Genomic DNA, 21,234 nt, shown 5'->3' on the forward strand with positions numbered 1-21,234 from the left:
AGGCTGACATAATGGCACAAAGGGTCTGCTGAGGTGCCTGATATGCGAACCTGGACAAGGAGAGACAGTTTTGTTCTTAGGGACAAGGTTGAGAGGCCTAATGGGATGGAATGTTTAGGGTGGCTCCTCTACAGCTTAGCCACACCTGGACTGCAGGGGTCCGATCAGACAATGGCCGCTGAAGCACGCACCTGGGCGAGTTGGAGCTGTGACTGAAGGTGCTGGAAATGACAAACAGTGGGAGGGACAGAAGTAGCCTCGCTTCTCTGAAGAAGACGAGAAATTGTGTGAGACACACTGAGCCATGAAAAACATTGCCATTTCTTTCAGAATATTTTTCTGAATAGACATGTCTGAATGGAGGATTACATTTATAAGATAAGGAAAAATACCACCATTCCTTTCCCAGAGTCGGTTCGTCAACCCTTGACCTCTCTTGATTTAGTATGAAAAATACTCTTGGACATTCCAGAGTAGCTTTCTCATGCTCACTTCTCTGTGTTTGAATGAGGGAAAGTTAAACACAGCAGTGGTCCCCCCTGAAGATGACCGAGTCAATCCTCTTCTCCCTGTGTGATCTTTAGCCCTACTTCAGGGAAGACTAGTGATTGGGGAAAGACTGAAAAAGAAGAAAGAGGAAGGCAAGGTGGTTGTGATCCAGTTGGAACTTCCATGTCATCCCACAACATTTCCAGACCAGTTTCCAGGGCTCAAACAATAATGTATTTCAATTTTTTTGTTCTTGTCTTTTGATGTTTCTTGTGTGCATGTTTATATGTGTATGCTTGTGTGAGGGGACCCAAGTGTTTTCATGTGTGTACAAGTGAGTGCAAATACCAGAGTAGAATAGAGACCAACCTCGAATGGCGTAATTCAGGAGCGTTCCACCCTGCTTTTGGCTCTTTGAGAGAGGTTGTCTCTGGGGGCTAGGGAGTACTTTAGGCTATGTGTTCTGGCTGAGCTCTAGAGCGTTGCCTGTCTCTGCTTCTCCAGCACTGGAATATGAGCAAGTGCCACCAGAACTGGCTTTTTTAAATAGGGTTTCTGGAGGTCGAATTCAGTTATTTTTACTACTTAAATCACAGAAAGTGTCAGTCACAAGTCACCATATTTAGAAAACAGAGAGATGTCCACCATGAGGCATGAGAGATAATAGCAAAGTTCCCTCACAATGGGGATGTCAGGGCCTGAACCTCACCATTACAGACACAACTCAGGGCTCAGAGCCTCGCACGTACTCCAAAGGGGCAGAGTCCCCAATGAACATGCCATCAATAAATACCAGAGCAGGTGCCATGAAATTCCAATCAGAAGAATTTATAATGTGAAGTCAGATATTATATAGTGAGAAATAAATAAACAGAAATTGTCAGTCAAACTCTTGGCAGCTGGGGCTAGCATCCGAGGCAGTAAACGAACTAACTTCATAAATCACGTTTATGATCAGCCCCATTGCACATAGCTGCCAGTGGGGTTTTCCATTTTGTTGCAGGTGAGTGTGGTTTGTTGCGTTTTACAGAGGTAGGAAGTGAGCAGTTCCAGTGTGTCCCCATGGCAGTGACTTAAGGGTGTCAGGCCTAGATTGAGGCATACTTTTCTCTCTAGGTCAATGTGTGCAAAATGGCTTAAGAGAAGGGTTCTGGCTTCTCTCCTGGAATAAAATTCAAGAGAAAGCCAAGGCTTCCAGGGAATTCTCATAAGGTATATTCCAAAGCTCTAGTACTTATTATGCACAGCTCAAGGACATAATGAGTGGGGAAGTGGCTCTGTTCCAGGGGAAGCCTAGGGGAATCTCTCTATCAAACGCTGTTCACCTCGTGGACAGAAATTCTGTTTTCCTTTGCCCTCTCTGCATATCGGGTGATCATGCACTTTGTAATTCACATTGTCTTCTGTTTACTGAGGAAAACCTAGTGTGGATCAGGGAGGAGGGACAAAAAATGTAGATAAAGTCTCCTGGAACCCTTTCCATCTTAAGTACTAGTACATCCTCTGCATTCACCTCTAAGTCAATTACATGAATTGGAAGGATGGATGGGTGGATAGATGGACGGACGGATATTTTAAAAGAGATGCATATTCCCCACTGTATGTCCTTTTCATTTTTTTTTTCCATGCTGAACTCTCCATTGTGGTTTTGGAGAGGAGGTATGGAGTGCTGATTAAGAACACATGTGTTAAACCCAAATGCTGGCTTCAAACTCTGATTCAGCTTTAGCTGAATAGACTTGGACATGTTATCCAAATCTCTGATTAATATATTTCTGTAATGAAAATATTATCAGCATCTGACCCCATTAGAAGGATTAACTCACATGGAATACTTAAGAGAGGGATTGGCCAATAATGACGTTTGACTTAAGTATGAGCAATCCTTATTATGTCTGGGCATCTTGCTCTTTCTGTAGCATCCTTCTATTATGTCTTAGAATCCATGCCCAAAGACTGTTTGAACATGAATGTTCAAAGGAAGACACGAATGCTTTCAAACTTTTTAGGAAAAAGTGGCTATGACTAAGACAATCATACAAAAGAGCTGGATTGGTCCAAGGACTGCTCTCTCCCGAATCCTGGCTATCTCTGCCTGTGGTATCAAATCAGAAGATGGCCTCATCCTGCAGATGCCCTTTCCACAGCTACAACATCTGACTTTCCCTAATGAGACTGAGATTCCAATGCAACTTGACAGAGAGGGTGTCTTTCCCCCACTAAACTGTTTTAAAACCATTCCATGGCTCTGGAAGATCCTCAGCAAGCAGCAAGCAGGGCAGTAATTAGACCCTCTGCTGAGCCCTGTGCTGGTGATTTGAATAATTCAGAACACTGGTGGTGGAGGGGAAAGAGGCTAAAATAGAACATCTACCTGGTTAATAGCCAGATAACCTTGAGTATCCCAAAAGGATCAAAGAACACAACAGGGCTCAGGGTAAAGGAGCCCAATACTGTTTGGTGAAACACTAGAGAATTGTCCTAGGTATTCATCCCTGCATCATTTCAAGATCTCAGCTACTCCATTGACTTAACCATTCAGCCACAACTACAGCCAAACATTAGGAAAGAACTCAAGGAATCCTGCAGAAGAGGGGGAGGAAGGCTTGTTGGAGTTAAAGAAGTTAAGGGCACCACAAGAAAACCCACAGAATCAATTAACCTGGGCTCATAGGGGCTCACAGAGACTGAAACTACAATCAGGGAGCCTGCATGGGACTGACCTAGGCCTTCTGCATATATGTTACAGTTGTATAGCTTGGTCTTCTTGTGGGACTCCTAACAGTGAGGCGGGTGGATGTCTCTGATTCGTTTGCCAGCTTTTGGGTCCCTACTCCTCATGCTGGGCAGCCTTGTCCAACCTTCAACTTGATATGCCATGTTTGATTGCTATCCATGGGAGGACTGTCCTCCTCTGAATAGAAACAGAGGAGGAGTGGATGCAGGCAGGGGAAGAGGGGACATGGGAGGAGGGGCTGGGAGGAGAGGTAAGAGGGGAAACAGTAGTAGTGTTGTAAAATTAACTAATTAGTTAATTAAAAAGCTATCATGAGCCAGGCGTTGGTGGCGCACGCCTTTAATCCCAGCACTCGGGAGGCAGAGCCAGGCGGATCTCTGTGAGTTCGAGGCCAGCATGGGCTACCAAGTGAGCTCCAGGAAAGGCGCAAAGCTACACAGAGAAACCCTGTCTCGAAAAACCAAAAAAAAAAAAAAAAAAAAAAAAAAAAGCTATCATGAACCTCATTTGGATATCAACTTCGGTGTGCCTCATGAGCACCTTCCAGGTCCATCTGCTGTCCACATTCTCATAGGTTCCAAGTGAGTCTTGCTATTTCTAAAGTATCTTTGCTAGGCTATTACATCTCTGTGTTGTCACTGGGATACTGATGCTTTAGGACTATGTTGTCTTAATGAAATGGCTTTATCAGCCATGTTCTGTGGCATTGGAAAATGTTTTCATTCAGTAGGCTGTCTCTAACTTTGCTCACCTGAGAATCCTGCCAATGGGAAAGTAATTGAATAATATTGATCAAGGACCTTTCAGACACAGAAGATCTAGACTTCTTTGCTTTTATCAGGCCCTTGGATTGTGATTCCAAAGTAGATGACAAATAGAGGTCATGGAGGAATTCACATAAGGTTGAGGTTGAGCATCCCACTTGTGGAGTTGGAAATAACCATCTCTCACTGCACCTCAGTCACTTTCCAGGATGATTTGTGTTGCCCTTATAACTCCCATGCCACCAGATGGCTCAGGATTTTATATACTCAATGTTTCCATGAATAATGTTCAAGGGCAACTTAACAGTAACCCTTTAAATGTAATCCAGACAGTGGGGAATGTAGAATCCAATTCATTTCAATACATGTAACCTAAATACACACTATGCTCACATCGCTGTATGGAAAAATTAGTCTTTTCCTAGACAAATTTATTTCAAGTTTGAGTTATTCACTGAAAGGAACTTATTTACTGGCAACGTATGTTCTAAGCAAACAAGGGGGTCTATTTATGACCCCATAATTTATGTGATGCTGTGTCAAGAGCCAGGTGAAAATGTGACAGAACAGTTAAAAGACAATACATTCTATCCCTTTGGTGTGCCAGCACCTTTCCCAGAGTGCTTGAAAAGGGGTTTGCCTGTCTTCTTGCACTGGCACTAAAGTATTAACCATATGTTAATTACATTTTAAATAGAATTGACAGATAATCTAGGATTGAGTACATTTAATACATGGAGATGAGGAAGACAATTTCATTGCTGCCCGAAATGAAACTATGGGATACAACTGCATTCTTGGTGATGGTCTTTGAAAGGGACTGTATATTAAAAAAAGAAATAAGTTTACTCAGAAGTATGGCCAATCAGCATTCCAGAAGGACTTAACAGAGCTCACACATTCCCTGGATTTTATTATTTGATTATTAAATAAATAATGATTAGTAAATAAGATCTAACAATTAAACCAGTGACTCTCAGTTGGGTCAATCCCTACCCCAGGGAGCTTTTGAAAGTGTTTGGAGACACTTTGATCAGCACACATTTAGCAAGAAGAGGAAGGCTACTAATGTTTCTAATACAAATGCATTTATAACAATATCATATGATGAACAGGAAAGCCATCCACAAAAATAAAAAAAGAATTATCACTACTCCAAAATGTGAGTGATATCAATAAGGAAAAACATTTGCAATTTTCTTCATCTCCATTGAACTCTGGTCAGTGGAACTACTTTCTGTGTGTCCAGTGTCTCTTCTTCACACTCTCTCCTACAACTAATCAATACCTTTAAGAGAAGTTACTGAAAATAGGTTGTGATAGACCACTAAGTAATTATGTAAAAGAATTGTAAAATCTTTGGGGTAAAGGAGAGCTAAGAGAACATAGTTTATCTCACATTGGTAACCTCCATGACTGCAAGAGAGGTATTGAACATACCTTGTAGGAAAAAAAAACAGGTCCTCATCATGATCCAGAGCTACTAGGATTCAGTCCTTTTCTTGGGCCCTGAATCAACTCATAAACATATGTATGTGGCTTTGAAAAACTCATCTCAACCCAATATTCATATTATATCAACAAAAGAGGGTAGCAGTTTTCAAGATAATGCTTGTTGCTGTGGTATTTGCTCATATTCAAATCTACCCGAATTTCTGCTCACCTTTAAACTCAATACAATAATTCCAATTAAACCAAGGGCATTGTTGTTTTATACTTTATTTGAGAAGAGACCCTACATAAACTATGTCAGGAGGATACAGGTCTACACATGATCTCATCAATCAATAAATGGAGTCGTTAACATAACATTGAAGATATGATACTATGAGGAAGACAGATGCATGACCAAGGAGTATTTACAACTCTCACATATGGTATATTTATATTGAGATGGGTATATACATATATACATGTACATGTGCATATACATACATGTGTCCATACATACACACACACATATATACATATATATGTATAAAATGATTTCAAACAAAAACCAAGGAAAGAGTTTTCCTTATTGTAATAATTGTCACTTAAAAGTGAAGAATGATTGGTTGTTAGTGTCAGGTGTTAAATGTCTACCCCCACATGTAACTCCAACACCCATAGGTTTTTATGAAGACACACAGTTGCCTTGGGATGGAAGTGAGGGTGAAGAATGGGATGAGTGTATGGGGTTGAAAGCGAAGGACATGCACAATGAGAGATATGACCTTTGGTGATACCATTAAATCATCCTTTTGTATTAAACATAAATTATTAATACAGTTTAAAAAAATAAGTTTCTGTTTTCTTCTGAGGTTGAGGAGGAAGGGAGGCAGGGTAGGACTAGAAGAAGGGTGAGTACTTGCCTTTCCAACACAACTCTTCCTGTCAACTGAGAACACTTCTTTCTACCCTGGGGCCATCTTGCCATCTTATCAAGTTACTCTTGGCTCTGTTCTGTTTTGATTTTGCTCTGTTTCACAAAAGATAAGTTTCTGGAAGAGTTTTGCATAAGACTATGAATCTGTTCTCCAGAGGTAAACACAGCCATCATTTTAACTAGATTGCTTCTCTAATGCTTGTACACATCTAAATAAAGTTAGCATAGACAATGGAATTAATTTGTGAGAAAGGAAAATAATGGAAGGAATGACTTCTCAAGGAAGGGGCACTATGACTTAATCCTAGTGTATCTAACACCACAGTCTGCTATATTAACAGCTCCTCGGGAATCCAATCATGGGAAGCAAGCATGATCGGCATTTCCCATCAGCCTGTGGAATATAGAGTGAGCCTCATGAAAGAATAGTTCTGTTAAAAATAAAGCTGAAGATTGGTCAGTTGGAATTTATATAAGCAATCTAAGACCTGGGTGAGCACATCCTAACTCTGCTTCATCAAGTTCTTCAGCAAGTAACAATAACTTGGCAACACTCTACCCATTTTTGAACATCCTCCAAGCCAAGCCATATTGCTGCTCACCCCACTTCTCAAACTCAGTGAGTACATTTTCTTGGCCCCAATACTGCTGCGTACATATGCCACATGTGTCCCCTAGGCCGCACCCATTGTTCAGCAGTTGCCACAAAAACAAATAACCCTTCAGATTGCCACTATAGTTTTACAAACATTGGGAAATATACACAAACACATGGGGTCAGACAAGATATAATCACTTTACAGATATTTAGTACAGAAAGCTTAGGGATGAGGGGTGGGGTGGAAATCAGTTGCATCAGCACCCAAACTTCATTTGCAAAATTCCTCGGTGGGAACATAATGTCCTGCTAGTGCACTGAAGTAGGTACCAGCTGATTTTCCAGATATTGAAAGTTTGCTGCACAACATCAGCCTAAAGATAAAGGGACATGTAATGTCCAGTAGGAAAGAAATCAGTGTATATCATTTACACGGCAATAAATCCTTCATTTCCCTTGAAATAAGATATGTAAAGTAGCACTTAGTTTAATACAAGTTTTGTTCTGCTTTAGACCTAGCTGTAAAAAGCCATTCATGCAAAAAATTACCTCCAGTTTTAGCTGGATGTTTAAAGGACACTTCTCCTGAAAACAAGTCCCTTTCACTTAAGGAAGGGAAAAACATTCCACTCAGGATAGCCACTGCTGGCTGAGAGTGGAAAATGCAAGACTTTGGTGTTTACAGGGCACTTGCCTTGAGAACTCAGAAGTAGCACTGAGCGGGCCTCTGAAGAGGCAGAACTAGATGTGCCCTTGAAATTTTGAAGAATTTTTTTCCAGAAAAAGTACAAGAACCTTGCTGGGGTTTCATTCTGGTCTGTTCCTCCTGAGGCATCAAAGGGGCTTGTTCTCTAGCTCATCTCAGACTACCTTTCTGCCTGCCAGGGAGTCATGTATCCCATGAAAGATGAGTTTGTAGCTCTTTTGTCATTTTATAGAAAATATTCTCTTATGAATCTCTCCTATAGCTGGTCTTTTCTGTACATATCTTTCCTTTACTAGGACCCTTCCTTGATTAAAATAGAAAACAAAGCTCTCCTGTTTTAACAGAATCAAATAGAGGATATTTTGACCTGCCCACTCTGTATCCATGAAAGCCACCCAGAGAAATGCAGGCAACTGTCCTCTTTGTGTGACAAGTGTGAGCATGAATGGAACTGTTTAAGAAGGTAAGGAAGGAAGAGGGATGCGCCCCTCCCCCAACTTACCCCAAGATTAAACATCCCATTCCTGTTGAACTTGCTCCTTTGAGGCCTGACTATTTCTCTATCCTTAAAAGGAATGCTGCATGGTCTCTTATCATTAAATACTATGTATTGTTATAAGTAATAATGAGGGGGAAAGAAGGATATTTAAAAGACGAGGAGAAAGGGGAGCTAGAAAGAATGATAGCTTGATCAGGTCTCAGATAATTCAGAGACAGCCAAAATGGACTTTGTGTAACACCTGTGAAGAAGAAGAAAAAGGAAAAAGAAGGAGGAGGAGGAGGAGGAGGAGGAGGAGGAGGAGGAGGAGGAGGAGGAAAGAGCTGCTATTCAGTTACCATCTTGGAGAGAGGGCCCCAAGGAGGATGCCAAGTAAACAACAGAAGACTGTACTACCTCTGTGGTGACACCTATGCATTGTTGTGCTATAGGAAAACTGGATGATCACAAAGCATAGTGACAACATGTGCTTCTGTTACTCCCATTTTCCCAGTGTCTCCTTTGGACAGGCATGGGGAAAGCCATGAGGAGCTACTTCCAATCTTACCATGAATATTTAAGGCAAAAAGAGCTGTTGAACAGCACTCAAGGTTAAAAACTGGATGCCAAGATTCAAAGTAGTAGCCTTCCACAAGTTTCCAAAATACCTGATGACAGCATTGCTAGACCCTTCTTTGTCCTCAGAGGTCAGAACTTCAGCTCCATTGCTGGGTATTACTGCTTCTGGATGCATACCAATGAACCATGGCCTTGTATATTGTGAACACAATGCTTATTTTTTTTTTTAGAAGTGGTTGTCAATGAGTAGTATTCCCTATAGGAGTTTGCAAGTCTAGGGTGCCTATAAGGAAGGGATTCCTGCCCCAAAGCATTTCTACCACTGGTACCTCAGTCTTTCCCATCTCTGGGAAACCTGACTGTCACAGTCTATACTTTGTGAGCAGGCCAAGGATATGGCAGAAACAGCTATATCAGTTTCGGGAGGGGGCGGGGGAATAAAAGCTATTCCTGGATTTTGATGTTGGAACATAGTCCCTGAATGAAAAGCTGTCTGAGGAGGATTTTAAGAGCTTGTGAGATAACCCCAAGGAAACAAGGCAAAAGTCTTGTAACCCATGTTTCACCATAACATGGTTTGTTCTTGGAATGTGCTTTTGTGGCCCTCCCAATTGTAGTAAATACGAGTAGATTTGCTTCAGATTGATTACATATTGCTGCTTACGTTTGTTATTCAAAGATGTTTCCAAGCACCAGCTCTCCTTGTGGCTGAATACAGCCTAAACTCACATGAACTTTGTCCATGACCCTACTTAATCCTCAGAATAACCTCAGAATATAAATTGTCTGGTGCTCTGAATAAAGTTGGCTATTGCATGAGACTTCAGTCCAACTCATTTTTCAGCTCCACTCCCTCCCAGGTTCACACTTCCAACTAGAGCAGTAATACCTGGATCATGAAAATTTAAATACATAAGCACCAAAACTTAAGAATAAAATCTTCCAAGTTCAATGGGTAGGGACTGATGGAAAAATTCCTGTCTGGAAATCCAATCACCAGACTAGACCTCATATGAGGAAAATGACTGCTGTCCCTGGTGCTGAAACCCTATAGCAAGATCACAGCAAAGATCACAGCAGAATTTACACTTCTGGGATGGGCAAAGCCAAATACTACTGTGAAACTAAATTGTCCTTTCACAGAGGTTAATATTAGGTGAAAGGTCTCAAACTGTATTTCAAATCACTTGGAATATCATTTGAGGCAAAAAAAAAAAAAAAAAAAAAAAAAACCTCTAAAACAACCCTAATGCCCATGAGAAAGAATTAACACCTTGCCAAAAATCTACATGGGGTAGCTTACTCTACACTGTCTAAGCAATTTCATCATTTAGCCATGTTGGCCAAGATGCTGGCATGAATTAAGGATTCCATGCCTTCAGAAGAGAGGCCCACAGACAGATAGAGCAATAGGACCAGCAGGGATTGTGCACTGACTATTTTGCCCTGATATCAACAACAAATAGGAGGGTGACTTGATTTGCTATGACTGAAGGTTTCAGAAAGAAATATTTAGAGACTATTTCACATTGTTCTAAAACACCAGCCTTTATTTCCTCTGTAACCCTAATTTTATTGTCATGTTCCAAGAAACTGAACAGAGCTTTTACTGTGCTCAAGAGAACATCTAAATGTGTAAACAACATCTTCATACTTGTTTCTGACTTCCACCTACACACACACACACACACACACACACACACACACACACACACAGCACAGCACACATACCTCAAAAAGTAAAACTCATCTTGAAAAGAGAATGTATTTCTTCACTGAATAGTACAGGAATGTCTGCTGGCAGAACTGATTTGTTTTCCACATTTAGTCAGAATTTTCTTGCCCCAACTTGCTTTCTTTTCTTTTTAATTTGACAAATCCCTTGTGCAAACCACCAGGATCCAAACACATAATCAAGAAGACTCCTGTTGCTGTGGTACTTGTATCAGAAAAATAACATGGGCCATTTGGGGTTACCTCCAACCCCAGCAGGCTCAAGAGAGCCTTTGCTTTTAGACATGAACTATAATCAATCTCTGCTAGCCTTGGAAAAGAAATGTCCCAATGGTCCCCCAAAAGGCTAAACTTTCAGAGAAGGGAATGAAAACAATCATTAAAGTAAGTTCTTACTGTTCCTGTTAGCGTATTAGCTCAAACTTTCCATGTTCATCAATTTACTTCTTAAATGATACCTTTGAGATATTTAATTTATCAGTCATGTCTGTAGGAAGTCACACTGTGAAACTATTTGTTCCAAGCAGGCTTTAGCAAAGCTTAGAAGAGCCTATGTCCTATCCAAGAGAATTAGGAAACACCACTCCAAACCAGTTTGCCTTCTTCAATTTCACACCACAATTTACAAACATATCCCAATTTGGATTCTCATTTCAAAGAAATCTGGGGTGCTTTCTGCCTGGCAGACAATGGCAGGGGGAAAAAATCACTCAGATAGAAGTCTAGAACAGAAAGTCTGTTTTCCTGTATCAGAAAAACGAACACTAAGCCCAAGGTCAAAAGAAAAAAGAAGATGTGATCATCTGAACTCCAGTGAAACATTTCCGAGTTTCTCAGGATTCTTGGTACTCGGCTTTATTTTGCTTTTTCTCATGAGTGGTCAAAATCCTTTCACAACACACAGACAACATTTTGTCAGACATATCACACCTGATGGCTACTTGGAAATTGAAGGGAAATAACATTTGAAAGATTTCACTTTCCAAGTAGTCTTCGTAGCAAGGAACTTAAAATAGTGCTTGGCATCACAAACACCTGGGACATTTTTTAGAGACTGTAAATGACTTCACTGCTGTAACCTTGGCAATCTGGCCTCAGGATTTATTGTCTGGGGTTTCATTTTCAGCCAGACATGTTCCTCAGCAGGAGTCCCTCTGGAACCTCTCTGTTGTGCTCTGGGCCATTGAAAATGAAGCCTTGAGTTTGGTCATCACCAGGATAGCTTTCTCCATCTTCTGATTATCCCTGCCTTTCCCTTGTGGGGACCACAGTCCCTAGAAAGCTTCAAGATCATTATCACCCTCAATCTCCCTGCAAGATCAGTTTTAGTATTTGTTTAAATAATGCAGTCTTACTTTACCAGGCATTATTCTGAAATCTACAGCACCTCTTCAAAGCAGCAATGAGTTAATAAGGAGTTAAAGCAGAGAAGATGCTATTTGGCTTCAAGATGTCCCAGGGTTCCATGCCAGAAAATGAAATCTACAGATCACCCCTACTAAGTGGGTAAAACATCCCTTTCTGCTGGTAGAATTGCAACATATTTTCCATTACTGTATATGCGCTGATGATTCAAGGTGGAAAAAGGTTAATGACTAACTCTTTAGAAACCAACCATTGGAGGGAATAAGGAAGGTGTACCTCAAACACAGCCAAAAAGTCAAACGTTTCAACCACAAATAGCGCCAGCTGCCCAAGGAGTAGGCTTTCACAACCATGGGGCCTTAGGGACACCACTGAGGGCTGACTCTATTGCTCATGATAATCCTCAGTAAATGGCAGGGAAGAGGCTGTTAGCAGAGCTTTTACAGAGCAAGAAGCTGATCAGAAAGAAATAAAGGCTCATAAGACCTCTACCTTTTGGCTCCATTGCTCCCTCACTTTGCATCTGTCTTGACATTTCTTCATAGATAGAACTTAAAATAGACCATCAACTCTTTCCTAAGGAAATGCAGATAAAAAAATTAAAAACCTGGGAATCACAATGAAGATATTAGTAGAAACCAAGAAAAGAAACATGCTTACGCTGTCTAGAGTTATGAGAGGGGAGAGATTGTTTTTAATGTGTGTGAGTGTTTTTCCTGTATGAATGCCTGTGCACCACTTCCATGTCTGATGCCTGTGGAGGCCAGAAGAGGGTGTGAGATTCCCTGGAACTGGATTTACAGATGGTTGTAAGCTTCCATGTGGGTGCTGGGAATCAAATCCAGCTCATCTGGAACTGCAGCCAGTGCTCATAGAATCTGAGCAATTTCTCCAGCTCATGAGGAAAAATAGGATTTTAAAAAATAAGTGGTTGTGTCAGACGTCAGAAATGATGGATTTATTTTTGACTAGTGGATGTGGCTATTTGTGTCTGTAAGAACCATTGCTGGAACAGCTAAAACATCTGTTGATATGAAGTGATGTGTGGACTAGAAAGTCTGGCTTCCCAGATCCTCAGTTGACCTCTCCTCCATCGCCATTCCACGGTGTGTTGATTCAGTTCCTTTCTTAAGGTACAAACCTTTCTCATGCCATCACAATAAAGATCACCTCCACCAAATCTGTGGCTCACTCTTTTAACTGTCCCAAGACTGCATAAACCGTGGCTGACACACAGAGCTCTGGTCCATGGGGAGACACGGCCCCTGCTCACAGTAGACTAGAAAAAAAGAAAAACTGTACTTTGTCATTTACTAGAATATTCAGCAGCCAGGAAACAAGACAGAAATGTGAAGGAAAACATGCTTGTAGGAAGGCTTGCTTTTCTTAAGCACGCCAGAAGGATGAGATGACTTCAAAAAGACAGACTGGGGCCTTATAATAGACCGGTTGTACCAGAGTCTCCTGTGCCAAAGCAACTGATGAGGCGCTAATGAGCGCTAATCATTTGGTCCATGGAGCTGGAAAGAGACTGATGGATGGCTGGGAGAGCAGCTTGCTTCTTTCTGCAGAAACCCAGACTAAATCACAACATGCTCAGGCTAAAGAGATCAGACACCCAGACTCTCCTCCACTTTCTAGAGCTCTTAGAGCCTGGCCTCTAAAAGGTGAGGTAGGGAGCTGGAGACAGATAAGATTTAGAGTTCGGAGAGAGCTGTAAGTGAGAAACTGAGCATATGGTGCAAACAAACGACTCTGGCCCTTTGGAATGGGATGTCTGCAGATGTGCTCTCAGGGAATACCGGCTATGATATGCTTTGTCAGGAACTAACCTGAGCAACAGATTAGAACGGAGCGGCTTTCCTCATCACTGCTGTTTGAGGGAGAGCAGTCTGCAGCCTGTTTGCCTGCTTTCAGTTAAGAGCTGATATTCATTCAGGTGCCCAGACAAACGCCCTATAATCCAGCCTCTCAGCTCCTAACTCAGCTCTCTTCTTGTGTCCCAAGGACTGCATGCCACAGTTCCACTAGAACACTTGAGTTTTATAGCCAATGGTTAGGTCAATAGTCAGCATAAACTCATTCACATTTATCTTTACACATAATATTTATGATGAATCTGATACCCCTTCCCCCAGAAAATTAATTACAGATAATCAGAATCAAGGCTCAGTCTGTTTGGTGTTTTTTTTTTTTTTAACCTTGAAAAAAAGATAGGGGAGGAGTCCTGTCTTTATGTATGAAAATTTTGAGAACTTGGGTATTTTTTTTCTCCATCAAAGGAGCCTCAACTTTGTAAATAACTCATAATGCAGAAAGTCATAGGCTTTGTGCTGCTAATACAAACAATGATGAGGCACAGTGAGGAAACCACACGTGTGGTGCACTCATTTGCACACACACGCTGAGATCAAGGAAAGAAACACAAATGGGGCACTGTGGTCTAGATGCAATAGAATTACCCAGGCATTTGCATGCATGCGCTTACTTCTATGTGGAAGTGAATACATATGACAAATAACAGAGGGGGTGAATATGGTTTGTTCTCCGTCAGCTTGAGAAGCTAGAAAAACAAAACACAGCTCTGATAATTGCTTTTAAATAAAGTCATCAAGATTTCCTCTGTGTGACTGCTATATTGCTCAGCCCAGAAATCTATTTTCTTAGTCAATAAACACAATGTCCTTGGCTAAAAACTTCCTAAAGAAGTATCTGAGAATATAGAAAGAGATCCCCACTACTTATACTAAAGAAGCAAAGAAGGAAAAATAATTTGAAGGAGAATCAGATTCAATGATTCTGTAGAGAAATTTGTTCTTCAGATTTGGGCAGGGTATTCTAAAGTCCTGAGGTGTGTTTTCAGAAATGCCTGGGATTATGTTGAGTAGCTTTGCAGAGTCTGGAGGTAGCTGGGACCAAGCTGAAGGTCCCTTTTCAGAATTTTTGATGCATGAGATGTATGTACTTTTGATGTGGGCCACCTTATCTGAAAGGTTTCATCTAACTATGGGATCTCAGTGTGGCATCATGCCATGAGCAAGAAGGGCTCAGAGCTTCCTACAAGGCGCTATCCCAGCCAGGTGAGTAGGAGTCTGGGATGCCTTTATTAAAAGGACCAGAGGAAACACCTGTATAGAAGACAAGTCCTTCCAGCCGCCAGACCCTACCCACCTCATCTGTGGTCATGACCTTGTTGCATTTGCTGTTTTCTTGAAACCTGAAAGACTGGAAGCATACAGATGGACCAACTCTGGGCCCTTGGCTCCTCTGTAGACCATTTCACTTTTAGATCAGTCATAAAATTGTTTGTCATGAGTGGAATGGCTTTCATGCCTTGATTTGCCGTCTCCTCTGGGAGAAAAACGATACAGTGACAAGAGCTGTCACTCTGACCAAGCAGCAAACATGAGGCAGGACTATATCATGCTCACAGAAAGGTCAAAACTCCATTTCTGAGGGTCAGACCCCAGCCATAGTGCCTTTGCTCCCAGAGGCTAAAAGTTCATGGACTGTGAGATCAGGAGGTGAAGACGGAAGAGGGGGTTGCTGTGGGTGGGCCACCAAGGGTTTCAGATGGGATTTACAGGGACACGCCACATGCATCTCAATGAGCTGTGCAGTCAAATTCACTGCACAGAGGTTAATCTAGATGTCAACATTGTCTGACAGCACTGAAATTACTCCAGGGCAGGGCTCCTTCAGAAGTCTTAATATAACAGTCAATTCCATCCTGCCTGCAGGAAATGAAAGTTTTCTGCCTTGTGTGCCGAATCATTCGGCGCCAATTTTCTCACTGTTTGAAGTCCAAACTGTTTGTGGTCCTGGGATTCACCTCATATTATGACTTTCTCAGACTGTCAGAATCCAGACCCTCTGTCTCATGGAAGCCAGAGAATGCGAACCCAGAAAAAGGGGGAAATGAAAAAGCAGAAAGAAGAAACTCTTTACTGAAATGTACTCCTCTCCTGTGGGCAGCAGAAGTCACAGTACTGGACCAGGCTTTCTCTTCCTGTCCAGAAGTAGCGTCAAGGGCACCAGGCAAGTGTCAGGCAGCTTAGAAATAGAGACAGAACACGGACTAATCTCCAAGGGGAGAAATTGAGTAGGTCCTACTACTCCAGAGAATATAAACTTAGTTCCTTTTAAAAGTCACACTCCTAGGAATGCTTCTTAAATGAAATAATAAATACCAGATTTGGATTTGAACGTGTGATTTCTCACTCACTTAAGGGGATACTGCATCCAAAGGAATGCTAGACTACACAGTGCTTAGCTGGGCTCTCACACTACCTTTATTCTTGCAGGAAAGAGGTCTAAATTCCAACTGCCGAAAATGAGAAAAGACTGAATCCTCTCAGATACTAAAGGAAAGCAATATCAAAATGCCTGGAAGCGCCTCAGAAGTAGGAGTTCTGTAGGCTCCTTGTCTTCTGTGTTATCTCAATCCATCTTCTATTAAAAGCATCTACTTGTGGACTATAAATATCTCTTGAAAACTCTGTGCTTAGATCTTGGAGTTCCATATCTTCCTGGATGATCAGGGAAAAAAGTTAATAGAATTTACCATCTTACCTCTGTATGAAAGACGGAATTTTACTTGCTGGTTTAAGACAGCATTCTTATGGCAAATATCAAACCAGGCCTTGTCTTAAAGTTGGAACCTAGCCGCCTACAGGAACGGCAATCTGAATTCTATGACTATGGTAAGGAATTCCAAGGATTCACATATTTGAAAGTATCATAAGGAAACCCATGATTTTATATGATTTAATATTGCTAACAAGAAGGAAAAGAAAAGGAATTCCGAGTTCTCTCAGGTGGAGTCCACATCTCATAGAAAGGTGTCTCTGTTGGTACATTAAAAACTTATTGCACACACACACACACACACACACACACACACACACACACACACACACGTGTGTTTGGAGAGAATGCACTAGAAAAACAGAAACCCTGTTCAGAAGCTAAAATGCAGGGCCCTGGGTAGGACAACCCAGTGTATTGAAACAAATTGTCACCTCCTCCACCACCATCACATGTGCCTATCAGACAGCACAGTCGGCTGCTTTCCTTTCAGGTCCTCTCTTCCCTCCTGGAGGAGGTTCCATCTGCCCCCCCCCCACCCCGTAACTCCAATAACAAATCCCAAACAACATTTAAGTAGAAAGGGTTTCTGCATGATGAGTTATCAGAAAACCAGGAGGGATGATGTTGAGATGTTCGGATGTTATTGTCAATATAATTTAGTATGGGGAGCATCAGATGATCAAACTTTATGAGATAACCAGTTTCCCTTTGGGATGTTCCTGAATATCTCCAAGGCCAGTCCAGCTCTGCAGTTCTCATCCAGGAGAAACATAAAGTACAAAGAGAACCCCAAACTTCACTGATTTGCTGATTCCAGGGAGGCTTTTGTGACTCTGTGAGCATCGAGTGGATAGTTAGAACACATGACGTGCATATGGCTAGAGCTGAAAAGGAATGCTTCCCTGGTAATATTCGAGCAATCCTCCAACAGGTTCTGAAGTCCAAACTGATGTGTTTAATAATGATGCCCAAACTCGGAACTCCCCTTCCAGCCCTGTTAAGTATTGGTTGAAACAATTTATTTGGTACCAAATACATGTGAATCTTGAAGAAATAAAATCATATTGAGTGACTACAGCTCACAGGGTCTGAGCTCAAGGTGACATTTTTAGCTTTGAGGTAAACACCTTGTGCATTTTATCAGGTTGGTGCCCAACTAAAGCAGACACTGGAGTTTGAGGTTGTCTCATGGGACTCATGGAATCTGGTTTCATTGACTGATCATCTACAAATATTTCTATGCTCCCCTGGAAGCAAAGAATTGCAAAGTTTGCAAAAACTCTCAGGTAAGTATAAAGATATTACTGCTGCTGTTTGGTTCAGAAAAGGGAAAAAAATATGCCACTAGTCTTATTTTGGGACGTAAAAGAGAAAGCATGTACATATAAAAACCTACTGGTTTCAGACCCAGAGTCCAGATTACTACTTGCTTTTCATGGGAGGTGGGCAGGACTGTCTCCATATTCCAGACTCATTTCTGCCAACGTGGGCATGTGAAGTCGGGAAGATGGCTGGTAGAGCAGGGTAGACTCCCCTGAAGAACACAAACACCGACTTCCCGACTTGTGTGCCTGGATCCTGCACCAGTGTCCCTCAACCATACCAGCCACTAAATACTCTTCCCTTTCCTTTCACGGTCGGTTTTTGTCAACAGTAATTTTTTTGTTCCTTTCCTTCCTTGCCTTCCTTCCATTTTCATCTCTCATTTCTAGCAAACAACCTTAGAACAGAGGAGTAGGTGGGACTCAAAATAGCCTTTCAAACTAAGTAGACACTAAGGGTCCACCTAGTCTAACCCCATGCACCTCAGGCGGGAAGACGGACAATCAAAGAAATGCAGATTTAGCCCAAATCACATCACAGGTAGCCAAGCACAGAGGCAGGGCTCTCAGGGGTCTTCCGGCTGTATGCAGTGCTCTTCTGGCATGGCTGACTCACCCTACTTCTGTTTTGAAGCTCTTCACTGGGCGCTGGTTTCTGTCCTAGTTAGCACCAGAAGTACTTGCACTAGTGTGTTCCACCAGGTAAGCGTCACCAGAGATGAACAACACTGTTCAGCTCACGCCCAGAAAAAAATGGAGGCTCTCCACCTCCAGGGAAAAGTCTTCTCTGGGAATAACTTGTGCATGATCTGCTGAGTGGAGGAAGCCCAAAGTCCTTTGTCTATTGACTAGCGAACGCTTAGTGACCCTTGACAACCACTCACAGTTAAGAGCCGAAGTAAGTCAGAAAGGAGCATCAAGCTCATGCCCAAAGCAAATAACTAAAAGGACCCTTGGCCATGACACCCCGCTCTACAATGGATATCCAAGTCACCCTTTGTTAGTCCAGGAGTGGCCCAGGTGACAGGGACAGGGCACAGAGATGAGCATGGGTTCCCTGGAACATTCACAAGTGCTCATAGTCAAGTTAACTTCAAGCTAAGGGCTAAATCAATTTGGCATGGCCTTCAAAGGTGTAGATGTGTTTATGTAGAAAGCCGGATAAAGCAGGTGGCAGTGGCTACATGGGCTCATGGGATGTCAATTCTAGACTCATTGGACCGACCACATTAGATTCTTTCCAAAATAAATAAATAAATAATAAATAAATAAACCACCAATATCAATTTTCTGATCTAGGGGAAGGCTGGGGTAGGGAATGAGACAGAGTGCCCCCCTCACCCCAGTCTGAAGTAGTCTCAGACACTTTAAATTCTTGCATGTTGTGACGTAGGGGAAAAAGAGGATCAGACTGACTTACTGGAACCAACCCCAGCCCAAGTACAGTATGTCCTCAGAGACAACCGCATTCTGCTCGTGCAAGGCCAAAGGAGAATTTTCTAGGCATCCCAGAGTGATGCTGATAAAAAAAAAAAGTGACACAGTGACCCCGTGCTGTTAGAAGCTAAAAATTCAGAGCTAGAATAGGATGGGGACGTAATAAGGGTACCCCTTAGTTTGCACATAAGGAAAGCATGACACAGTGAAGTGAGTCGTCTATGTCCTGTGCCAGTACAGGAGGAGTAAGACACTCTGCATACTCCAAAGCCCTAGAATACACTTCACTATCCAAAGGCTGGTCTGCAGGTTCTTACCCTCCGAAGTACCGTGAGCCCTTTCTCCAACTTTCCAAGGTCCACATGTAAAAATCTACACAGAGAGGTTGCCGGGATAGTAAGAAGGTTGGTCCCGCTCTGCATCCCTCCTAACTCCATTGCCCTCTCTCTTACTGTTACACAGGCAGCTGATAATGGAGGGCATTGAGAGGAGGTGCCCCTGATGCCAATGTGGAAGCTCATGGAACTAACACAAGGACACTTGAGCAAGTTCAGTCTTGTCCCTTCTCCCAACTATCCCATTAAGGCTCTAAACTCCTTCAGTTCTCTACTTCTTCCAGCACGCCACCCTCTGCCCCAAAGCCTTTAGATCTGGGAACATCACTTCTAAGTAGAAAACACTTTCTCCTCACCCTACCCAGTCATTCCTTGCCTGAATGTCTCCCCCTTAGTTATCCAGATTAAAACTGGAATGGAAACTTCCACCCAATGTTCATCTCCCCAGCAGAGACCAAAGCCTCAGGTGGACTGATTCAAGGAGTAATAAAGAAGTAATTGCCACAGAATAGCAAAGAGTTCTTTTGAAGGGAACAATCCAAAGAGCTTTTCCCTGATGTCCTCAGGGGCCAGGTACCCAGCAGAGTAAGAAGTTCCACACTGAATTCCTAGTTAGCCCAACTCTCTCCCCAGTCCAGCTAAGCAGGCTTGCTGATACCTGAATCCCAACCATGGCTACAATCTGAGCACGGCTCTTTTCTATTTGAATAAAAACATTTGTTGGTATTTTTAAAAAAAAAAAAAAAAAAGTAAAACCACAAACACATAATCCAGTCCTAAATCCGCCACAGAGTTGCCATACTTCAGCTGCCTTGGGCTGGCCAGGATATCCAGGCTGTAGACAGTTTCTTCAGCTGGAAAGGGAAGTGATAGTCCGTGACTCCTGGGAGCTTCTGGTAGGAAAAAAGTCTGTTAGGTAGCTCTGTGCTTGGGATGAGTTGGAGAGACAGGTACCCTACGAAGGGCGCATCCCCTCCTCCTCAGCAGGATGGCTCGGTGTGGCCAGGCTCTTGACTCCCTGGGGGCATTTCATTGTTGTGTCTGAGAGCTGTCCAGAGACCTTCTCTCTTGCAGTCCTCAGCAGCATAGATGGGAAAGGCAGTGATGCCCCGGGAGCTCAGGCCTGGGGGACTGGCCCCAGCCCAGATGCTTCATTGTCACTCCCTGGTCAGCAGCTCTTGGTCCTCATTAAGATGCCAAGTTTGTGGCACTGGTCACTCATTGGACATCTTCCAGAGAAGCTTCAGCCGCCGCACCACACTGGCCACCTCCCCCCCACACTCAGCCCACAAAGCGATTTCTCAGTCCCCGCCTTTTTCACAGCAGCTCAAAGGCAGATGCATCAATCCTTCCAAGGGCTTAAAACGTGAGGAGAATGCCAAGGGCCCAGCACAGGTGCCAAGTAGATTCTCCTCTGCTGACTTTTGCCAGTGCCAGGGTCTGACTTCTTGAAACACACATGCCTCGGGCTCTCACCTGGATTCCTTCCCTGACAATTGGGTTTACCCAAGACTTGATAGAACCTCAGGATATGGGGGAAGCAAGATAAGAAATGAGACCCAAGGGGGTGCCTAATTATGATCTACAAGCCAATAAGCAAATACCCTGAAGCCTGCTGTGTCCACATTAGCAGATGACACTAGAGAATGTGGACTTTAAACCTCCAGACTCCCAAGGGCCTGAAAGTGAAATGACGGGCCAGAGTCCTCCCAGTGATGGAAAGATGAGAGGC

This window comes from Peromyscus maniculatus, chromosome 1 (assembly GCF_049852395.1).
Source record: "Peromyscus maniculatus bairdii isolate BWxNUB_F1_BW_parent chromosome 1, HU_Pman_BW_mat_3.1, whole genome shotgun sequence".
In the NCBI taxonomy this organism is placed as follows: Eukaryota; Metazoa; Chordata; class Mammalia; order Rodentia; family Cricetidae; genus Peromyscus; species Peromyscus maniculatus.